Below are 8842 nucleotides of genomic sequence, written 5' to 3'. Positions count from 1 at the left end.
ATGCAGAGATTAGCACACGCCCAGCACATGCAGGGATTAGCACACGCCCAGCACATGCAGAGATTAGCACACGCCCAGCATATGCAGGGATTAGCAGTCACATGACCACCAAGAAAATAAAACGGTTAATTTGGAGCATTTATAATAACTCTATTTGAAGAAACATTGGGGATTAAATTGAAGAATCTGATTCCACTGAGTAAATAAAACGACATAGAAATCACTGATAATTGGAGAAATAATAATCAGATTCCTGCATGAGCTCAGTTGGGAATGGTTCTCTTTAATCACTTGAATGAAAATTAAAAGGGAAATCTCCGAAGTTCCCCCCAGAGCTTAAATCTGCCCGGGCCTTTAATCGCCTGCATGAAGAATGGAATAGGATGAGTAGGTGGGGGGGTCATCTGGCATCCTCCATGTAAATATTTCCTCTCCTTGGGACTCTCGGGGAGATGGTACAATCTACGAGCATGTGTCTGCGCCTAATTGATCTAATTAAAGTTGTGATGGCCACAGGGAGGGGCATTTAAAGTGGGGAACAAAGGGATTTATCAGCTGCTTTGGGGGTCATCCAAATGTAAAACAAAAAGATCTCCAAAAGCAATCCGGGGCCCGGTTCTCCAATAAACTCAACGACAAGAAAGAGAATCCAATGATTGATATAAAAAGTGTCATCTTTATCGGCAGCAATCCAGGGAAACGCTGCGACTGACAGATTCCCCCAAGTCAGCTTTTCTCCGCAATTAGATCTCAAGACAGAAGAGTGAAAGCGGCTCCCCCGGGGCGTCGCATCCTGAATATTCATGAACTTAATTTCTAGAAAATCCTTCTGCTCCTGCATGCTGATTTGCAATGAATCTCTGATTCCTCCTATGTGAAAAGTCTGATAGATTAATATTGATCAGTGGGTGAGAAATCCAATTTCTAGTTAGAAGTAAAAGGAGAGCTCCAAAAGAAAAAAAGAGAGAAAATCAATTAGGATGAATTGCAGAAAAATAACACAAAAGGGGGCCCCGGCGCAGCGTACGCCAATATTGGGTTACGTGGGGGCCATCTGTTCCTTGTTACCTCTAGATATAAAGTTTGGGAATCTCATGGATAGAACGGAACCTTGGTGTCTGCGGTGACTTCATTCTGCATGCCGGAGGAGAGAAATATATCCACAGATTTAATCCCCACACCTCTTAGATTGTAAGCTCTTCGGGGCAGGGTCCTCTGTCACTGCCTGTATCTGTCTGTCATTTGCAACCCCTATTTAATGTACAGCGCTGCCTAATATGTTAGTGCTAAATAAATCCTGTTTATTAATAATAATAATCCCTGATGATCCGACAGATCAATCCGACTCTTCCACAAGAAATAGTTTTTGGTTCAAAACTTTTATTAGAAAATAGGAAATTATTAACAATGACTACAAAATGGAAATGGTTATGGGATGATGGGCACCATCCATGAGCTGCTGCCAGTTTTGGGTTAAACTAACCAATCTGAATGGAAGTCGCTTGGCTGGAAATCTAAAAACACAACACACATGTATGATAATTTGCCCCCGGGCCGGGATTAGGGGAGACAAGGGGTAGATCTGTAGTGGGTCCTAAACAAAAGAGTGTGACATCTGCAATGCTGGAACTTTTACATATGGGGAAGGAGGGCCCAGGAAGTTTACTTAAGCTACATACACACTTCCAATTATTATCGTTGGAAAACGAACGACGAACGTTCATGCACGATATATATGAACGATCGTATAGCACCGATCCTGCACATAGAGTTAACGACACGATCGTTCGTAGATATTGTACACACAATAGATACGATCGTTTGAGCGATAGAGGAACTATGTGCACGACAGGAAAGTGAACGGACGTTCGTTCATCACGCATGCTCTGACCATGGACGATCAACGAACGACCGTACACACGAACGATGTTCAACGATCGTCGTCCAATCCGATCCGTCAGTCCGGTCGTTCGTTTCCAGCGACTTTCCTCGTTCGTCGGCGTCGTTGGTTACTTTTTTACCAACGATTTTTTGCCCAATCGATCGTTCGTCGTTCGATTGGAACGATAAAAATTGGAAGTGTGTACGCACCTTTAGTGTGAGTTTCAAAACTTTCTGTTCTGCCCCTTCAATCACTGGGTGGGTGCAGGGGACAGATGGGAGGTGCAGAATCATTTGTTCACATGCAGTATATGTCAGAGCTATATAAATGTATAATAATTAGAGTGTCAGCTCTTCTGTACAGAGACTGATGGGACTGGCTCAGTGTTCTCTGTACAGCACTTCGGTATATGTCAGAGCAATATAAATGTATAATAATAGTGTGTGACTTTGGGGGACATTAGAGTGTCAGCTCCTCTGTACAGAGACTGATGGGACTGGCTCAGTGTTCTCTGTACACCACTCTGGTATATGTCAGAGCTATATAAATGTATAATAATAGTGTGTGACTGTGGGGGGACATTGAAGTGTCAGCTCCTCTGTACAGAGACTGATGGGACTGGCTGAGTGTTCTGTGTACAGCACTATGGTATATGTCAGAGCTATATAAATGTATAATAATAGTGTGTGACTTTGGGGGACATTAGAGTGTCAGCTCCTCTGTACAGAGACTGATGGGACTGGCTCAGTGTTCTCCGTACAGCACTGCGGTATATGTCAGAGCTATATAAATGTATAATAATAGTGTGTGGCTATAGGGGGGGGATTAGAGTGTCAGCTCCTTTTGCACACTGGCCAGATGTAAACATTTTATTTTTCCTATGATTATGGCGGTGATATCAGGGATCCATAAATAGATTGTTTTGTATTGGACGTACACACCGCCTATCCTGCAGACTCTTCCAATCATTCTGACGTCTCTGTATACCCCGGGGCAATTGTCTGTCTTACTTTGGCGATCTTTTCTCTCATTCCTGGCCCTGTAATGTGAAGATTTCCCTTTTCCACAATCTGTGCAAATTCTTCCTGACACGGCAGAACCTCACATCGTCCTACATGATAATTCGGGGAGTTGGAAGCTGCGGCATCTCCACCGGCAGCCATTAAATTGGAATGTACATCTGGATGAGGAGAGAGAAGACTCAGCACCTGCTGGAGATGAAAGAATGGGAGGCGAGCGCTCGTCCTTCATGGAATTAAGGTTCAGGGTTTGGGCCTGATGTGTAATACAAAGGTGACCGCAGAGGCTGGGGGTCGTGTGAATGAGATGTCACCTTTCATTTCTAACACCGCGGCTATACAGAGAGAGAAGATTGCAATCATCCAGTGGGATGGTGGGGGCTTTACAAGAGGTCATTGGAGGTAATTTCTCTGCATCTGGAAGGTTCTGTTTAAATAGAATAATGTAGTGAAGAGCGAAGTGTTAGTTATCAGCAGCGCTGCACTCGCTCTAGGAAATGGTGATGGATTTTATTTAACTTTCAGTCATTTTCAGTCCTTTCAAAGATTGCCATTCCTAGGAGTCCTTGGTGAGGTGTTTCCTGGTAAAGGATGACAACATTCTTTTTTCCAAATTGTGATTTTGTGTTGTCGTGTGAACTTGCAATATAGAATACAAATGGCTGTTTTAGGATACATAGGGGGTTGATGTAATAAATGAATTTCCAATGTTCACTCACCATGGTTTATAATCATCTTGCAAGCGGAACTAAATGTAAAAGAAAAAAAAAAATCATACTCACCTTTACTTCTGCAGATCCGTCTAATGTCCTGGATTGGGTCCCGCACCGTCCTGGAATGCTCCTTTGTCCCAGCGTGGCAGAAGCGTTGGGCGCCGCCATCTTATTTCTTCTGGCTACATCACCCGAATTCGCACTGCACAGGTAAAGGTGATGTAGCCTGCTGTACATGGGAAAAAGAGTCGCACTTCCATTCTGTCCTTACTGCCGCGGCATTAAAAGACAGGTCGGGAGGAGCTTTACCCTTCTTTTTTTAAAAAAGATCATTTTTACTTTATATAAGGGTTGTCTGCTCTTTTATGTAAACATTTTAGTTTGTAAGCTCTTCGGGGTAGGGTCATACTTCCCTCAGCTTTTAGATTGTAAGCTCTTGGGGTCAGGGTCCTCTCCTCCTCCTGTGTCACTGTCTGTATTCGTCTGTCATTTGCAACCCCTATTTAATGTACAGCGCTGCGTAATATGTTGGCGCTATATAAATCCTGTTTATTATTATTAATATAATAATAGTGAAAATTCACTTTGCAAAGATTACCCAATCATATGCAAAAGCAGCATTCCTTGCACATGATTGGATGCATTGGGTTGGATATTCCTTGCTAGAGGAAAAATCAAATTGCTTTGTGAACATTCTTTTAATAATTCAGCCCTATTATATAGAGGCCCAGTGTTGTCACCACCAGGAAATCTCCTTTGACGAATGCCAGGCAGGGATTTAATGTAATGAAAGCTGAATATATTGAGAAATGACTTTTTCTTTACATTTTAATATATAGATTTAAGATTTTAAGCCGTTCCACAGCTTTGGTCCATAATGGCATCTAACAGGACGATAACACAAACGTTACACATTTCATTTTCTGATGCGTCACACAAATATTTGTAATCAGAGAACTTCCACGGCATAATGCGACTTTTGCGCTGCTTGCGATAACACAAAGCGGGTGAAGGAATGAACGCTCTCCCACCACATGTAACATTTCACTTTTTCCCCTCAATGTAAATGGTAATCAAACGGCTGGCCTCACATTTCATGGAGGTTTTATAGCGTGCACTGGGCGCTCCTTGGGGAAATTAGCGAATTCCAAACCAGACAAGGGTAGAAAACGACACCGCTCACTTACAAATCCATCATATCAGCGAGATGGCTGGCTGCTGCGGATTAGGATAATTTACATTATCATATAGAAAGGGGAGCGGCCTGGAAAATATTGACTTTACATCCTAAGTAGAAGGTGGAGGGGGGGATCTAAAATCCTAATCCTCATGATCGGCGCTCCGTAAAAAATGGATTAATTAAATAAGAAAAGCTGAGCAAAAATGGCCACTTCAATCCAAAGAGTGGAAAAAAGAGAATGAAATGGATTATTAGATCTCAGAGCAATCTGGATTTCCCAAAGATGACCTCCAGGAGCAGAAAATATCTCTAAGCTGGAATCCAAAGCTGAAGCTCCTGGTTTGGAATGACGGAATGTCTCCTAGAGTGTAAGCTCTTCGGGGCAGGGTCCTCTCCTCCTCCTGTGTCACTGCTCTTAAGACCCAATGCTTCAACCTCATCTACCCATCTTCTTCTGTCTTCTAAAACTTCCCACCATTCCATATTCCCCCTTCTATTGAGTGTTATTTCCACTCCCTCTTAGATTGTAAGCTCTTTGTGGCAGGGTCGTCTCCTCATCCTGTGTCACTTTCTGTATCTGTCTGTCATTTGCAGCCTCTATTTAATGTACAGCGCTGCATAATATGTTGGCACTAAATAAATCACATTAAATAAAAATATCTTTGCTCCCTTAGGGGCCAATGACATTCTTAGGCAGAAGGAGATAGGGCTTGCTAGATATGGAGCAATAAAAAGTTCACCTGTCTCCAGGCCCCAATGAGGTGAAACGCGTTAGGAGACTTAAGGATCTCACCTGTAATGTTTCAAGTAACAAACTAAGCAGGTTAACCTCCCTAGAGGTAACCCTGAGTGTGACTCGGGGTAGAAAAAAGTTGCTAAAAGTGGTAACCCTGAGTCACACCTGGGTTATATAAACCTATGGGAGGTAATAGTAAATAGAGCGCTTACTTGATCCCCAACGCCGCGATCTCCGTCTTCTTTCTTCCTACTTCTTCCTGCCTCTGCACACGATGAGTCACCAGGCAGTTCCCGGTGACGTCGGTGCGTGTGTACGTTGCCGGCGGGGCGGGAAATTCAAAATCCATTTGTATTGCATTCAATACAAAATAACTGTACTGAATGCAATACATTGGATTTATATGTGTAAAAGCACTACATTGTTTTCAAGAACATTTATATTTACAGTATATATATTAGTATGACTATAATGAGTATTTTTTTTTAATTTAAAAAAAAATTTTTTTTTTAAATATAGATTTTTTTAATGTATTCAATTTATTGATTTTACATGATTTTGTGTTTCAAACTTTATTATACTCATACTATATTATACTGTAAAATACATTTTCATGAAAATTTACCGCTTTTAGACATATAAAACCGGAAAGAAATGAACCGCTAGGGAGGTAATGTCATCACTTTAATTCGGAGTATCTGATGAATACCCCATTGCACCTCGTATAGGAAAACTATGAACACCGAACTGTATGTTATTTTCACAAAAATTCAAATAGGATTTATTGTTTGTGTTGGCAAAGAAGGATAAATAGCCAAAAATCCCTCTTGTCCGTTCCTCTTCAAGGTTTTAAGATATGGCGCAACCAACATCTTCAACCTATGCAACGGTATAGAAGTATCATGGGAGCATCTCATGGCAACTTCTAGAACAGGTTTGGCCATGGACAGGAATGTCCGGGGCCCATGATTAGGTTACAGAAATGGAATCACAGCTCGGTTTGTAGTAGAACCCCCTCCTGATGGCTTATCATGGGGTAATAACCAGCCTTCTCCCCTAAGAGTTGTTGAGTGGGATTGTCATAAATCTAAGACAAGGCTGTCCAATTCCAGTCCTCAAGGGCCACATACTATCCAGGACCATAATTTTCTGACTCTTTGAAACCCTGCACCTTACACAATGCGCACCAGCTGCATGTTATGGAGATTAAAATGTGATCCAGGCCCTCGAGGATGGGAACTGGACAGTTCTGATGTGAGATCTCCTTTCAGTTCAGGATGAAGGGACTGTCATCTGTGGGATGCTTCGGCTTCCACCCTGAACCACTTTTACAGTTTTAAAACTAAATGTGGCCCTAGGGCAGATATCACAAGGTGCCGTGCTATTACATTACTTAGCCAGAAGTCTTTCTGTGCAACCTTCTGATCTTGGATTCACTTTGTAATTGAGGAGACGCTGATATTTTAAGCAACCTGGGCAGCACCTGCACATAGCATAACCACCCCCCATAGCCAGCCATGCTCCCTTCTTCAACTTCCCGCTGTACCACCATGGCCAGTGTAAGCTCTGACGTCTGCTGCTGTTGGAGCTTAGATGGGGTATGATGTCAGGGGCTCCCCCTTGTGACCGGACACTCAGGACTGCCGGGCTCACAGGGAGGGTTTGCATGTTCCCTCATACCTGGACGCCCCATTCCAAAGCTGCATGGGGGCATGGGTTGGTAAACTGGAGCAGTAGGCAGCCAATGGGCCAAGGTCACTGTGTCTCTTTAATACTTAGCATCAAATCTGGGTGTATAAAGGGATAATTCTAAGCCACAAATGCAGAAAAATGAGCCCTTGAAAGAATAAGAAACCAAGAGGGGTGCATAAGCCATTTTTTGTATCATTGAGCAGCACGGTGGCTCAAGAACACTCCGGCCTTTGCAGCGCCGGGTCCCAAGTTGGAATCTCGGCCAGGTCACTATCTGCATGGAGTTTGCAGGTTCTCCCTGTGTTTGTGTGGGTTTCCTCTGGGTACCCCGGTTTCCTCCCACATTCCAAAAACCTGCAGTTAGGTTAATTGGCTTCCCCACAAAATTGCCTATAGACTGTATTTAAGACATATGACTATGGTAGGGACATTAGATTGTGAGCTCCTTTGAGCAACAGCTAGTGATATGACTATGCTGTATATTATTAATAATTCAGGACCTGGTGCTGGGTTTTTAAGCATTCACATTTGAAATGTTACTTTAGTTTAGAGGTCTACTTTAAAATGTCCATGTGTGGGCTGAAATATCCAATGCGTATATTACATAGGAATCCGATAGCTTACTAAGAGCATCATTTTATTTACACCATTTTATAAATGATTCCCCTGTGTGTTCACCGAGAATGAAAAGAGTTTATATAATCAGAGTGAATGACGTCACCGCAGCCCCTACAGATGTACAAACACATTTTATACCCGGCAATGCAGAATGTTTCATTAGCGCACATTATCATATCCTGTATGGAACAAACATTTGGCTTCTGGGGAAAACCATAAAAATGATTGAACAGCTAAAAAACACAATTGCTGCTCAGCTAGAATAAAATAAAAGGCCATTAATGTAATATCGGGAAAACATCTGTTGGGTTTTTTTGTAATTAAATCTCGGAGTTGTGGCATTTCCGTATTATTGATAGAAACCCAGAAATCAGAATCTCTCCAGAAGATACATTTAGGAGGCAATAAAATCATTTACTGCTGCATCTAGGACAGGAATTACTATGGAGGGAAATATGCAGATTCAAATTAATTCATAAAGGATTAAAGATCTATTAAATGTAGATTTAAACAATGCAAAGGTAATTGTATGCTCGTCCTGCAGATCTTCCCATAATCTAAGAAGGGTGCTGGGAGTGCAGCTAATATAAAATATTATTATTACTATTACTAAAATATTGTTGTTATTATTACTAAAATATTATTATTATTATTATTATTACTAAAATATTGTTGTTATTATTATTATTATTACTAAAATTTTACTATTACTAAAATATTGTTATTATTATTATTACTAAAATATTATTATTTTTATTACTAAAATATTATTACAGTTATTTTAGGGGGGGGCTTCAATAGTAGCCATAGAAAGGGAGCATACCCTTATTAATCAGGACCAATCACTGTTTCATGGGTCCTTTTAAGTGCCACAATCCTCCCCTCCTATTGTATCATACTTCCCTCACCTATTAGATTGTAAGCTCTTTGGGACAGGGTCCTCTCCTTCTCCTTTGTCACTGTCTGTCATTTGGAACCCCTATTTAATGTACAGCGCTATGT

This window comes from Pyxicephalus adspersus, chromosome 11 (assembly GCF_032062135.1).
Source record: "Pyxicephalus adspersus chromosome 11, UCB_Pads_2.0, whole genome shotgun sequence".
In the NCBI taxonomy this organism is placed as follows: Eukaryota; Metazoa; Chordata; class Amphibia; order Anura; family Pyxicephalidae; genus Pyxicephalus; species Pyxicephalus adspersus.
This window is presented reverse-complemented; position numbering follows the sequence as displayed.